Raw genomic sequence first — 15,827 nt, forward strand, 5'->3', positions numbered from 1 at the left:
GGCAATTCTTTTAAAACTCTCCTGGCTGAATACTGCAAATAAAAACTTTCTCTGGAAACACTTTTTCAACTATTTAGAAGAATCTGTTTGGGCTTTTCTTCATGCCCCTTTTGTCTTTGCTCCCCGTGAACATTCATGTGATCAAGTTTATTGGCACATGAGTTTACAGAAAATGAGTCTGAAAGTCACAAAGGCAAGTTTTTGTGGAGATTGTATTTTAAATTTATATATATCAACATATGGTTGCTCAAGGAGTAAGGATATAAGAACCTGGTGCTATGTGATTTATCTGCACAAATGTAAATACGAAGCACAGCTCAAACAGAAAATAGCACACACTGAATACTGACAGAGAATAGTGACAGTGAAGTGTAGAATGAAAACAATATTGTGAATATTTAGGGCTCCATCCTGCTGCTCTTAATCCTTGGGGTCAATGGTATAACTCACATGGGTAAGCCACCCTCAAATAAGTATGGGTTGGGTGATCGGGTCCTTAAATTGAGGGTGACAAAGAGTTTGAATAGCAATTCCTTTTTAAACTTGTGTGGGCTGGCAGTCTGAAGAAAATATGAGAAATACCCTTTTATACCATACATCATACCAACATATTTCATAGCATATTTTTCATTGTAACAGCTAATTACAGGTTATACTGAATGCTGCATGATGCTTCCTGATAGACAAGGGCATTAAGTCTCTAAAAATATCCTGTATGTAACAATTGCAGTTTCATCAGCTATGAGATAAAACTATCCACTCTGGGTTTATTCTCCCTTTTCAGTGTATACCTGTGAAAGTACAAATGACCTCTATACTGGGCATATTCTAGAGATCAATGATCGGCTGGGGCTAATGGCCCAACGCATAGCCTTGAGGTATCAACTCTTCCTAGATAGTCATTAATCCCCAGGAAATCCTCAGCACCTCAACTTGTGCTGCTTAATTAACATTAAAACAAATATGATAGTTTTGAACTCTTCCAGTACCGCTAGTGATTAAAGCTTCAACTTTCACCTTTTTCTTTCTGAAACATTTTATAGTTTTGTAAAATTGAAAGCCTGCTAGTTGAGAGATACTCTGGATCTCACATATTGATGATTAAGTGCTTGCTTCATTCTTGTTTTGAATCAATAGAGTTCCCCTGCTGGTCCAATTGATAGAATTATGCATTTAGGTTCTAAAAACATAATGGATTCCTCTGAAAATATTGATCCAATAATCAATAAAGATAATGATCTCTGTTAAATAACATATTTAATGCCAGGATAAGACATTGTTGGTTAAAAATCTTGCATTTTGTGCCATATCAGCACAGCATCTAGATCACAGTTATTGTGGTACTCATATTTATATTGCAAAAGTAGGTGCTCATACACATCCTGTACCTAACAAAATCAGTCGTAAGCAGGTGAAATGTTCTCCTAAAGAACTCAATCACCTCTAAGTATTGACCTGTTTTCTGTGTAGTTAAAGTAGCCTTTATATTCACTGGTTTATTAAGAAGAAAGACCATGCATTTACATGTTAGTTCAAATAGGACAAATAATTCATAGCAAATGATGCAAGTGAATTTGGCCTATTTTTCTATTTATGAATCATCTGAAAATAGCTGATTTGGTTTCTCAAATATAATCTTTATTCAGAATTATTCACCGAATCATTTATTTCTTGGTCTGGAGCTTTCACACAAACAGTTCTTTGTGGGAATTCAATTCTGAAATTTGAGTTGTTTTGGGCACAGAGGGCACAGGCCGCTTTTCTGCTCCCAGACCGGATGAGTTTAACTTTAACAGTTAGGTTTTTGATGCAAATACACACATTATCAGTATAATTATTTGTTTTATGTTAATGTTCTCCAATATTCATTTAAAATTCCCTGTTCCTACAAACATGCCCGGTAGTAATCTCATTTGCTAGAATTCTGGCAGAAAGTAAACACAAAAGGAGCTTGAACAGTCACAACACATTCATTTAGGGCTAGATTAAGCCTTTAGGCTGAGCCCTGAATGTAGGGCAGCATTCAGCAGTGCTGCCTCCAGAAGAACAGGGAAGGGAATTATGACTCCCAGGCCTGGCTCACACTAAAGCAGTACAACCCCTAATATGGACGCAGTTATATTGGTATAAAAGTACCTCATACTGGTATAACATTCCCATTTCCTTATGTGAACAAGTTGTATGGGTAAAAGCACCTTGTGATGGGGTGAATATATCCTATGTGGCAGTGGCCACAAAAATGTTAATGGGTAGAGTGGCTACCTCCCCACCTGCAGCTAATTAACTGACTAGCAACTGCTGGGATAAAAGGCTGCCACTCGGGTAGAAGGGTACTTTCCAGAGAGGCCGTGACAACCATGAAGAAGTGTCTCAGCAGTGACTGACAAGGAGCTGCCTAAGGCACAGACCTAGCAATCCCAGAGGGTGAGACTGCTGGGAGCAGCTGAGAGGATTTCAGCTCCTCCAACCCACAAGGTGGGGAAGAAGTGGAATTTTCAAGGCCTATGTTGTAAGGCCATTAAATTACGACAGTGAGTTAAAGTGCAGATGGCATAAGCCAGAAAACCAAGCGAATGGAGTCTTAAAGGGCCAGTGTACCCTCAATGAACCCAATCTACAGTGTACACTGAAAAGGTAGAGAGAAGAGGGACTGTCCCCCCCCCTCAGCTACCACTGTAGCTGTGCGTACACCAGGAGGGTTGTACTGCTTTAACTATATCGGTTTGCGAACTCATAGTTAAAGTGGCACTCAAAATATGCACTGTGTTCTGACACAGAGTCACAATTCCCCACCAGGTCCCTTACTTTGGAGGGAAAATAATGTACTGCAGCCCTGAAAAAGGGTGCTGCTTACTTCCTGCCCTGTGCCTAGACAGCTCCACCCATTCCCTATCATGCTCCATTGCCTCCCACCCCATTATTTCATGGGGAGAAAAGACAGCAGCCCAGTGACTGCAGTCGATGTAGAGCTGTTATCTGGTAGTCCTAATGCAGCCACATGGGGTTGTAGAAGTTGGAGATTATTCTCTCACACTCTTCTTCACAACCATGTTATTGCTAGTGTAAATCTACCCCTTAAATATTGTGATATACTGATTTATTTTTTGTATTATCATAGAGCCTAGGACTCCCAGTCATGAACCAGGACCCAACTGTGCTAGGCATTGAGAAACACAGAAGAAAAAGATGGTCTCTTGAGTAAGCTTTGTGGATGTTTATGTGGAGCACCTCCCAAGTGTGAGGAGCAGCATGGGAGAAAGCACAAAGGTGCTTATTTGAAAGGAGTGGGCACAAATTTTGATAACTCATTTTTACAGTCTTTTTTCAATTCTAATTAATATAAATGCAAACTGTACATGAAGTAGTCATGGGTGTATTTGAGGTCAGAAGAAAGGGTGCATTAGTCTTTACTCATACCTATGTTCGGTACAGTGTATAATCTCCTGGAACTACATAATTGCTGTTGTATCTATCCACAGGCCTTGACAAGGCCTTTTTAGATAAAGGACCCAAAGTGGATCTAATTTACCTCGATTTCAGAAAGGCATTTGATATGGTTCCACATGGGGAATTATTAGTTAAATTGGAAAAGAATATGATCAATATGAAAATTGAAAGGTGGATAAAGAACTGGTTAAAGGGGAGACTACAATATGTCATATTTTGGGGGGAAGGAATAGCTCAGTGGTTTGCACATTAGCCTGCTAAACCCAGGGTTGTGAACTCAATCCTTGAGGGGAGCCATTTAGGGAACAAGGGTTAAAATAAAATAAAATAACTGTCTAGGGTTTTGTCCTGCTTTGAGCAGGGGGTTGGACTAGATGATCTCCTGAGGTCCCTTTCAACCTTGATATTCTATAATATTGAAAGGTGAACTGTCAGGCTGGAGGGAAGTTACTAGTGGAGTTTCTCAGGGATCAGTTTTGAGACCAATCTTATTTAATCCTTTTATTACTGACCTCGGCACAAAAAGTGAGAGTGTGCTAATAACGTTTGCAGATAACACAAAGCTGAGAGGTATTGCCAATACAGAGAAGGACCAGGATATCATATAGGAAGATCTGGATGACCTTGTAAACTGGAGTAATAGTAACAGGATGAAATTTAATAGTGAAAAGTACAAGGTAATGCATTTAGGGATTAATAACAAGAATTTTTGTTATAAGATGGGGACTCATTAGTTAGAAGTAACAGAGGAGGAGAAGGACCTCAGAGTACTGGTTGATCACAAGATGACTATGAGACACCAATGTGATGTAGCCGTGAAAAACGTGAATGTGGTCTTGGGATGCATTAGGCGAGGTATTTCCAGTAGAGATAAGGAGGTGTTAGTACCATTATACAAGGCACTGGTGAGACCTCATCTGGAATACTGTGTGCAGTTCTGGTCTCCCATGTTTAAGAAGGATGAATTCAAACTGGAACAGGTACAGAGAAGGGCTACTAGGATGATCCGTGGAATGGAAAACCTGTCTTATGAAAGGAGACTCAAAGAGCTTGGCTTGTTTAGCCTAACCAAAAGAAGGCTGAAGGAAGATATGATTGCTCTCTATAAATGTATCAAAGGGATAAATACTTGGGAAGGAGAGGATTTTTTTAAGTTTTGTACCAATGTGAACACAAGAACAAATGGATATAAACTGGCCATCAGGAAGTTTAGACCTGAAATTAGATGAAGGTTTCTAAGCATCAGAGTGAAGTTCTGGAACAGCCTTCCAAGGGGAGTAGTGGGGGCAAAAGTCATATCTGGCTTCAAGGCTAAGCTTGATAAGTTTATGGAGGGGATGGTATGATGGGTTAGCTTAATTTTGGCAATTAATTGATCTTTGACTATTAGCAGTAAATATGCCCAATGGTCTGGGATGGGATGTTAGATGGGGTGGGATCTGAGTTACTACAGAGAATTCTTTCCTGGGTGTCTGGCTGCTGAGTCTTGCCCACATGCTCAGGGTTTAGCTGGTCACCATATTTGGGGTCAGGAAGGAATTTTCCTCCAGCGCAGAATGGCAGAGGTCCTGGGTTGTTATTTTTTCACCTTCCTCTACAGCGTGGGGCATGGGTCACTTGCTGGAGGATTCTCTGCACCTTGAAGTCTTTAAACCATGATTTGAGGACTTCAATGGCTCAGACATAGGTTAGGGGTTTATTGCGGGAGTGGGTGGGTGAAATTCTGCGGCCTGCATTGTGCAGGAGGTAAGACTAGATGATCATAATGGTCCCTTCTGACTTTAAAGTCTATGGCTCTATGACTCTGACAAGTGTCTGTATAATGATGACAGTAATAAATAATAAGAATTGAGACATGATTTAAAAAAAATGAAAAAGAATTTTAGCAAAGATTTTCTAGCTCAGATAGAAATTAATATGGGATATATGTAATTAGTAGAAGAAATTTACATTTTTACACAGGTGACTCTGAGCTAGATTTTTAATATGGGCTAATCAAAGAACAATTTTTCCCCAAAGATTCAAATTCTCAAAGGGATATCAACCACGCATCCAAACTTAAGGATGGATACTTCTATAGCCATCATAGGTTATCACACATGGAATCTTATATTTGGTAGTGAAAACTTCATGCGCACTTGCAGATCAGATACTTAGGTGTCTTAAATACCCAGTCTGGATTAGCAAGTGTCAGTTTCAGTCAGAAGAAAATGTACGCACAATTTGAGAGGCCATTTGTAAAACATGTGGCTGTAAAACTCATTAATGTGAGCTGGAGAACCAGCAATGTGAAAATGGCATTTTAATCTCATACATGCTAATGAATGCACATCAGATTGCTGGTCTCTGATTCTCTTCTCACACCAGTTTTACCCTTGTGTAACTCCATTGATTTAAATGGAATCGTGCCCAGTGTGCAGCAGTGTGAAAGAATCAGGTCCTTGCTCTCTTCAGTAGGTTAAACAATAGCTTGTATTAACATTATAATATACTTCTTCAGTGCACTAATTGCTGTATTTAGGCCACCAGATATAGCTAAATTATCCATGTGCAAGTCAAAATGCAGGAATGGTTGAGCAGTTTCTTTTCAATTATTGTAAAACTCTATGCTAATAATGCTAGAAAACTCACAGTCAGTGGGAGTCTTGATTTCAGTGGGGCTTGGACTGGGTTCCAAATGAGGAAAGGTCATTATTATAAGGCATACTTTTGGTTGGTCAAATATTACTCCTACAAGCACTATTTTATGTGAATCTCAATGAATTCAGAATTCAGGTATTAAGTAAAAAGATATAATCAGTCAGAGATTAAATCAGATATTCCATGGGTTAAGGAACACTGTATTTTCTGTTTTATAAACATTCCCACTTCTTCCTGTGGGTCTGAGAAAACTGCTGTAGAGTTGGTTACAATTGTTTTGGTGAATAATAAATTCACCAAAAAATGAAGTTTCAGGGTAACTGAAACTATTTGTGAATAGAAGTCAAATTTGGTGGATTGTTTCACCAAAATGAGGGAAATAATTTCTAAAAAAGTCAAAACAGTTCATTTCAACATTTTCAAAATGAACCATTTAGACATTTTGTTTCAAAGCAAACTGTTTCAAAATAGTTTTTTTGAATTGACATTTTATTCAGAAAATGTCCATTCAAATTGACATTTTATTTAGAAAATGTTGATTTGAATCAACTTGTAATAAAGTATTTTCTTTCTTTTTTGCGGGGGGGAGGAGGGAAGAGGCAAGAAAAAATGAAAAAAAATCAGTTTCTATTTGAAACAAAACAATTTGGGAGGTAGCATTTTCCCAGTCCAGCCAGTGAACCAAAAAAATCAATAATTCACTCAGCTCTAATCTGCAATGTTGAAGAATAATCCTCCCATGTTGCTATGGTAGGTAACCACCAAGTCTCCCCAAGTAAGGATACATTTATTTCCCCATGTATACAATGAGACATCTCCAGATAGCAGGTATCCGTCTGCAATTGTGTGCACATAAAGCTTAGAACAGAACAAAAGCAAGCAAGATAGTAGGTACATGATCCACAAATAAATTAATATAAAACACTGGAAACAATATATATATTTCCCCTACTTTTTAAACTAATGCTCTCTGATATTTTCAATGTTTTCCTATAATACATTGTGTGGATGTCACTGATACAAATCTTGTACAGCTGAGCTGGGTAGGGTTATAACTAAACTTTTCTGGCCCTCGGGCTGCTTAATCTTGGCTTTTTGCTATCAGTGTTCAACTTGCATTATTTCTGTAGCCCCCAAGAAGAGATTTTAGTATTCAGTAGTATATTTGGTTGGTTTTCTTTCTTTCTTCTATCTTCAAAAGGGTTTTCACTTTATTTTATGTGATGGTGATATTCTGTAAGTGGTTGCTACCATGTATCTTCTTGTCTCAGATGTTTTCTCATGTAAAATATAGCACCACCCACTAGCACTAGTATAGTTAAGATCTGATAGCTTTCTAATTTAAACTAGTAATTTAAGTGTTTAATAACTTGTCTGTAAAAATTCACTGTGGGATGAAAGGTGTCATTAGTGATTAGTGAATTTGAAACAGAAGGCAGGTGGCTTAGCTGAACATATTGGTTAAATGTATCCCTGATACAACTCTACAGGTTTATGTATTTTCCACTTTGAATTCACCTAGGAAAATCCATATCGAAGTCACCCTTGAGATTATTACTATTACATTCATATTGTCTATGTGATTAAACTTCTACATTGTTGCTAAAAAGGACTGTGTATACAGTTTATTTCCTAGCAGGTAAAACTCTATTGTTAATATATAATCAGCATCGAGTGTAATATTAACCTTAGGTCTCTCAATATATTGGGTCAAACTTTCAAAGCTATGTGTCACAGCTGCAGACAACATGCACATATAAACCAGAACAATATTCTCCCTTAAAAAGTCAATATTTGCCAAAAATTGCTTTAACGGGGGCCTTGGAGGGCCAGGTGGCCTAGTGGTTGAGTGCTTGACTTCTTGTCACCTGATTCCCTGGTGCCTCAGTCTTTAATGCAAGGGGCAAGGACACTCAAGCCCACCCACTCCACTGAGTCCCAGCCCAGGGCCTCGTGTAAGTCAATCCCTGACTAGGGGACTTCCCAGCAAGAACGCTATGTCCACTGCCCTGGATTACTTCATACTGCTTTCCCTTCAGTTTGGGGCATGGCCCATATATTCCAAGTGGCTTGACTCTAGTAGTGCCCCCTCATGGACCTTGGATAGCTTCCTGTTGTTGTCCCAAGTTCCTCCAAGTGGGGCAGCTGTAGGCTTGTGGGGTTCTGACCCTGCCAAAATCTCTGTGCTTCAATCACTTGGGTTCCTCTTAGACCAGGTGCTCCTCTTCCTTAATCTCCTTTGGCCAGGAAGACAGTGCTTGCTTCCTGGTGACTGCCTTGACTGTCAGGCTAATGATTCTTCCCCTCAGGTAGGGAGGCAGCTAGCTCCTACCTCTTCACCTCTCAGGCCCAAAGTGAGCCAGGCTCTCCCCTTTTCTCTACCCTCCATAACCTGCTTTGTGGCTAGCTGGCCCCAAAGGCTATCTTTATCCCCTTCTCTGCTGGTGTGTGGTTTCTCTGCTTCATCATATTGTCATAGCACATTATCTGAATACCACAAAGTGCTTATTCTAAATCAGAGAAACTATTGAGATACCTCAAATACCTCTGGGATAGTATTTGGTGGATATTGAGTTTTTAATGGTGACCATTGAGATGGAATTATGCCCCTTAATAAGATTTGCTTCAGAAAGGAAATTCCAGCCTTATGGAAGGAGTGATCTCCAGTACCTCTCTCATTGTGAGAACAAAAAATGATGATGATGCAGTTTAAGTATCTATTTTACTAACATTTGGCACATAAGGTATAAAGAAACCACCTGCTGGACCACATCAATGTTAGTATTTTGTTTCATTTTTTAAAAAATGGTCCCACGAACATAAACAAAGCATAGTACAGTAAATCACTGTCAACTTGCCAAGTGTCTTATAAAGGAAATGCCTTAAATCCACAATAAACCCCAAAGTATAGTACTAAGATTGAAAGTCCTGCCATAACTTACTCTATTTTACTTACTTGCTTCAGGACAGATATCCTGTAATTGGATTATTCACTGTTTGGGTCTGAGTGAAACACTTAGCCCTGGTCTACACTATGAATTTAGGTTGAATTTAGCAGCATTAGATTGATTTAACCGTGCAACCATCCACACGATGAAGCCATTCTTGTTGACTTAAAGGGCACTTAAAATTAATTTCTGTACTCCTCCCTGATGAGGGGTTTAGTGCTGAAATCAACCCTGCTGGGTTGAATTTGGGGTAGTGTTGACACAATTCGACGGTATTGGCCTCGGGGAGCTATCCCAGAGTGCTCCATTGTGACCGCTCTGGACAGCACTCTCAACTCAGATGCACTGGCCAGGTAGACAGGAAAAGCCCCACAAACTTTGGAATTTAATTTTCTGTTTGGCCAGTGTAGTGAGCTGATCAGCACAGGTGACCATGCAGTCCCAGAATCAAAAAAGAGCTCCAGCATGGACTGAATGGGAGATACTGCATCTGATAGCTGTATGAGGAGACTAATCCATGCTATCCAAACTCCGTTCCAAAAGACAAAATGCTGGAATATTTGAAAAAATCTCCAAGGGCATGAAGGACAGAGATTATAACAGGGACCTGCAGCAGTGCCGCGTGAAGCCTACCAAAGAACCAGAGAGGCAAATGGCCTCCCCAGGTCAGAGCCCCAGACATGCCGCTTCTATGATGAGCTGCATGCCATTCTAGGGGGTGCCCCTACAACTACCCCACCCCTGTGCTTCCCTCTTCCCCCACCCCTCCCGGGCTACCTTGGCAGTTATCCCCCCATTTGTGTGACTAATTAATAATGAATGCATGAATTTGAAACAACAATGACTTTATTGCCTCTACAAGTGGAGATCAAAGGGAGGAGGGGAGGGCGGTTGGCTTACAGGGACGTATAGTGAACAAAGGGGGCGGGTTATCATCAAAGAGAAACAAACAGAACTTTCACACCATAGCCTGGCCAGTCATGAAACTGGTTTTCAAAGCTTCTCTTATGCACAGCGCACCCTGCTGTGCTCTTCTAACCGCCCTGGTGTCTGGCTGCGCGTAATCAGCGGCCAGGTGATTTGCCTCAACTTCCCACCCTGCCATAAACCTCTCCCCCTTACTCTCACAGATATTGTGGAGCACACAGCAAGCAGTAATAACGATGGGAATATTGGTTTCGCTGAGGTCTAACCGAGTCAGTAAACTGCGCCATCGCCAAAGGCACATTCTACCAACATTCTGCACTTGCTCAGCCTATAGTTGAACTGCTCCTTACTACTGTCCAGGCTTCATCAGCCATGGGAGCAAGGGGTCAGCCAGGAGCACCCATGGGACGACGACGACGACGGCTAGCAGTTGTATTGCACCATCTGCCGTCCATAAGGCAAGGCAAGGGGATGCTGCTGTGTAGCACTGCAGTACCGCATCTGCCAGCAGTACCCAGGATACATATGGTGACAATCAGCTGAGTGGGCTCCATGCTTGCCGTGGTATGTCATCTGCACGGGTAACCCAGGAAAAAAAGGCGAGAAATGATTTTTGCTGTTGCTTACGAAAGTTGGGAAGAAGGGGGGCCTGACGACATGTACCCAGAACCACCCGCGACACTGTTCTTTCCGCATTAGGCATTGGGAGCTCAACCCAGAATTCCAATGGGTGGCAGAGACTGCAGGAACTGTGAGATAGCTACCACAGTGCAACGCTTCGAAAGTCGACACTAGCCTCGGTACTGTGGACGCACACCACCGACTTAATGCGCTTACTGGGGACACACACAATCGACTGTATCAAATCAATTTGTAAAAAAATGACTTCTATTAAATCAACCTAATTTTGTAGTGTAGACATACCCTAAGGATCATCACTGATGATATGAGCCTGTTGCGAGGTGAGTTCACCCTGTCCCCCTTTGTGGTATGGTAAGGGTGTTGTAGTCCTGCAGCTAAGTCTGCCTAGCTATCGTTATCTTTAGGGAAGTAGGGCATAATGGGTCAGAGTCTATAAGGCTGCCCCTCCCCACAGGGCTGTGTGGCCTAGTGGCCAGGATCAAGAAAGTTGCCCTTTTCTGCAGGGCGGTGTGGCCCAAGGGCCAGAATCAGTAAGGCAGCTCTTCTCCTCAGGGCTATCCAGTTCTATAAGCAGTCCACTGTCTAGCTCCCCTAGGCCACTTTCTACCATGTCTCCCGACGCAGTTGTCCGGATGTCTCTGCGGTCTCTAGGTTCCTTGGCTTGTGCTACCCCTGACAACTCCAACCTTTCTGGGGTGTCTGCAGGGATCTGACTATCCACCTGGGTCTCAGCACCTCTGACTTCTGTAGTTTGGGGCATCAGCAGCACCCAGGCTGGAGCATGCAAGGTGCATCCTCCCTCCTCAACGGTCACCCCCAACTGAGCTAATCTGCTCCCTTTTATATCAGTATTCTGTTGGAGCATGGCCAGCAGGGACAAGGGGGCATGGCTTCTGCTGCCAAGAGTGCAGGTTTAATCCCTTTATCTCCAGTGTGGGGTGAGTGCACCCCATCACAGAGCCAATTAATTTTTAGAAGGGGTTAACCCATAGCAATATATATAATTATAAAATATAATTAAAAAATAATATTTTGAAACAAAAAGTCATTTCAAAATGAAAAACTGAACCATTTTGTTCAAAAAAAGTCAAAATGGGATGTTTCAACGTTGTCAGAACTCTTTCCCCATTTTTCTCTCAATGAAATTCCAGCAAAATTAAGCCAATTTTGCAAAGCATTTCTATTTCAGTGAACCTGCATATTCCAGTGGAGCATTGGTCTGCCAAAGTTTATCTAACCAGTTCTACTTCTGATGAGCTTCCTCTAGAGGTGCTTTGTCCTCAGTGCAGAGCTGTGACTAAATGACAAGGTCAAGTGCATAGGATTTTGTGGTATAATTTTGTCCTGGCTCCTGGATGATCTCGACTTCTCTCAATCTCCCAAATGACTTTTCTTCATGTAAATTCCTCAGCTCTGTGAGGTAACTTAAATCAGTTCATTTCCAATCTGTGACTTTTATTTTGAAGTGCCAGATATTGTGATGCTTGAGTCTGGGTAAATGGAGGGCATTCCTGCCAGAACCTTGGAAATAAATACCACCCCTTTTCTTAGGGTGACCAGACATCCCGATAATATCAGGACTGTCCTGATTTTTAGGCGTTTGTCCCGCATCCCGATCGATGTTTGGTCGGGACGCAATTTGTCCTGATATTTCGCACTCCTGTTTTGTTTTGTTTTGTTTTGTTTTGTTCCACTAGTGGGACTCCACTTTTTTTTTTTCCTCTGCCGGCGGGACTCCAGGACTCAGGGTTTTTTAGTTTTTTGTTTTTCCTCTCTCTGTCTCTCTCTCTGCCGGTGGGGCTCCGTTTTTTTTCTTTTCTTTTCTTTTCTTTTTTTCTCTCTGCCGGAGGGACTCTCGTACTCTGTGCTTTTTTTTTTTTTGCTGTGCCGGTGGGACTCCGCTCTTTCCCCCCCTCCCCCCCCGATGGAAAGGGAGGCTTGAAAGAGCAACATCCCCTGTCCTTACAGCTTGCTGGACAAGACACCCTTGCAATTAAAGAGAGCAACTCCCCTTCTCCATTAAGCCAGGCAAACTGCCCTACCACTTAATATGTGGCAAGGGCATTTTAAGTATTGAAATCTTCTTCTCAGTACAAATAGCTGAGAAGCTTGAATTGTTCTCTCTTGTACTGTTTTGTATTGTAGAGCTAGATAAGAAAATACATAACCAGTGCTAAAATATGTTAGAAACGAGGGTGGGTGAAAAGATCGCATCTACAAGGGCACAGCAGCCTATCAGGAACTTAACTACATGACAGTTCTGAAAGCAAAAGCAAATCTGCCAATAGCATCTGGGGAGTCAGCCAAGAAGCCAGATGCTACCAGGAAAAGAATATCCTCTCCTGTTTGGTATTTTGGGTCCCATGGGTACCACTCAAAGACAAAAAGGTCCAGTGTGTTTCACTGAACAATATGCTACAGCTCAGGCACTTTCACTGTTGTTGAAAAGACTTCATACTGAATAATGGTAGTGCCAAAGAACACAGATGCTAACATACAAAGAAAACATACAAAATGAAAGCATATTTCCAATCTAGTTCTATTCTTATATTAAATATGGGAATCGGAGAAGTTCAAGTGCAGTTCATGGTCCTATGGCGGGGAGACAACTAAAGCTAATGGAGTGACCCCAGCCATGAATTTGGCCGAGGGTATTCATTTTGAAATCAGTTTGATGATGTGTGAACCAGGTGAGATTCTAGAGCAGGGAACCACTTGGCAGAGGGCCTAGGCAGGGAAAAATTCAAACAATTTTTGTTGACCTTTCATTTTATGTTGAAGGAGGAGAGCCGGAATAGACATACTTTAAATTAAAGCATAATTAGATTTGTCTTTGTTTGTGTGCTGTGTTTTCTTTTCCAAAGCTTCCTATTATTGTAATCTCAGATATGCCAACCTTCCCTGATTTTCCACAGTCCTCCTGATTTTCACATATAATTGTGTAATTACTAATTCAGGTTTAAATCTACTAATTTTGCGAGTGCATACACACACATCTATACATTTTATGTGTGTGTGTCTGTGTGTACAGGTACTTTCAAAATTAGTAGATTTAAACCTAAATTACTAGTTGGTGTGTATGTATCTACATGTCTGCGTGTGTCACTCACTACCACTCTGGTCCAACACATAGTGTTGTGGGGGGGCTTTCTTCTCCACCATCCCTGTGACACACGTGCAGACAGTACACTGAGAGTCTGATAGAAGGCAAGCCATGGCAATTTGAATGCAGTGGCGAGCTGCTGGATTCATTGTCCAAGCCCCAGGCTGTGTGTTGCTCTCTAACTGTCCTGTGTGGACACCGATGGACCTGTGTTTATGTGCTCTGGGCCCCTAGTGTGCTCCAGCATGGTCCACGTGGGGCAGTTAGAGTGTGATGTACAGCCTGTGGCTTGGGCGGTGAATTCAGCACCCCAATCACCATGGCTTACCTCCTGTCAGACACTCACTGCACAGCCTGCAAGAGAGGAACAGTCAGAGTAAAGGGAGGAGGTGGCAAGAGGGAACACAACAGAGGAGGGAGAAGAGGTGGATCATTCCAGGAAGGAAGTCCAGGCCCAGGACTGGCAGAGATAATTAAGGGCCATAGGAGTGCAACTTTCCTACGGCCCCATCCTCCCATTCTCTCGGTTTGGGTGTGGGGAGGAGGGGCACAATGCAGGGGAGGTGGGGCAGCCTCCCTCCTTTTCTATGGACAGGGAATGGTGGGGGGGGAGAGGTCCTGGGTTCCTTGGGGAAAGAGGGAGGAGACATGTCCAAGCAACCTCCCTACATTTTTTTTCATTAATTTTCCATAAGGTCTGAGAGCAAGACTGGCATCTCTGTAGTGTTCAGGTTCTGACACTGAGTGCTGAGGAGAACTCTGGTGTTCTGGCCAAATTCTAATTGGGGTAATTATTCTGCCTAGGACAACTTTGTGAGCAATTTCAATTGGATATGCCATTCACTTATTTTCCTAAAATGAGGAGCAGTGCTTCTGTGCACTTTTAACAAATTGATTTACTCCACCCCAGAGGTGTGTACATTTCAGCGGAAGTTGCAATGCTTCTTATATGTATGGTTTCATAAAGTCTGTACAGCTCTTTGGGATTCTTTGGAATAAGCGGTGGAATTTAAATGTATAGAATATTCATTATTATCATAAATAAAGTAGGTGTTTGAGTAAGTAGAGTGTCATGGATGAACACTTGGAAGGTGTGATCCAGTTCAGATAAAACAAGACTTTTCTAAGGTTCAAAGGGGAACTATTATTATTTATTTTTTGTAAATGTCACATGTCACTATGCTTCCTATTTTCATCTTTTCTCTTGAGCAAATTAATGGGATGGGATATGTGGGAGCCATTATTATATGGGTCTGTTTCTATTATCCTACACATGTTTTCTGTTATTTTGAAAAATTATGGGCCAAAGCCTTCTCAATGGCTCAAAGCCCAAGGCATTTCCTGAGGGGCACACTCTGCCCTTAGGCCAGATGTGTAGTAGCTACATGACGGCCAAATTCCCCACTTTGCCAGGGGTAGAGCCTTTGACTTCACTCCCCAACTGCTGTGTATGAATTACAGAGTTCTAAGGGAAAGGCATCAAAGACAGGCAGTGCCTTGTTTGACCGCCATATGGAGAGAAGAGTCTTCACCTCCCAGCAAAGGGGTTATGATCAGACAGCCAACTGTCCCATCTCTGAAACCTCCCTCTCCCATACAGGCCATAAGTCCTGCAGAAAGCTTTATTTCAGTGAATATCAGTAACATTAAATAAGGATCCATTTTTAAAATGACAGAAATTCTTATGGTCTAATATCAATATGGGAAGAACTGGATAGAGAAGGAAGAGGTTTTCAGTTACTTTCACAGCATTCATTGCTTTCCTCCAGAGAATGCTCTCCCAAACATCTAAGTGACTGTGATATGAAGTGTATTTTCATTAACATTGGCATGGCTCTTTGAATTCCCCAAGAGGCCACTGAATTTTTAATTTCTGTGAAAAGAAAAATCTAGGAAGAATGAAAAATTCCAATTATTTTATAGGAAGACAAATCTTGCTGCTCCGTGATCATTTCCAAACTTCATCCTCTCTGTCATCAGTAGCAATTGAGATAAGTAGCAATTGAGATGGAGGGGTCAATTTGAGGAGAAATGATCAAATCTAGAGGCACAGTTTATAGGTAGCTGAGGAAATGAGAAAACTGCAGCACATCCCAGTGTAAGTAATGATTTGCACTAAA

Source organism: Mauremys reevesii, linkage group 2 (assembly GCF_016161935.1).
Source record: "Mauremys reevesii isolate NIE-2019 linkage group 2, ASM1616193v1, whole genome shotgun sequence".
In the NCBI taxonomy this organism is placed as follows: domain Eukaryota; kingdom Metazoa; phylum Chordata; order Testudines; family Geoemydidae; genus Mauremys; species Mauremys reevesii.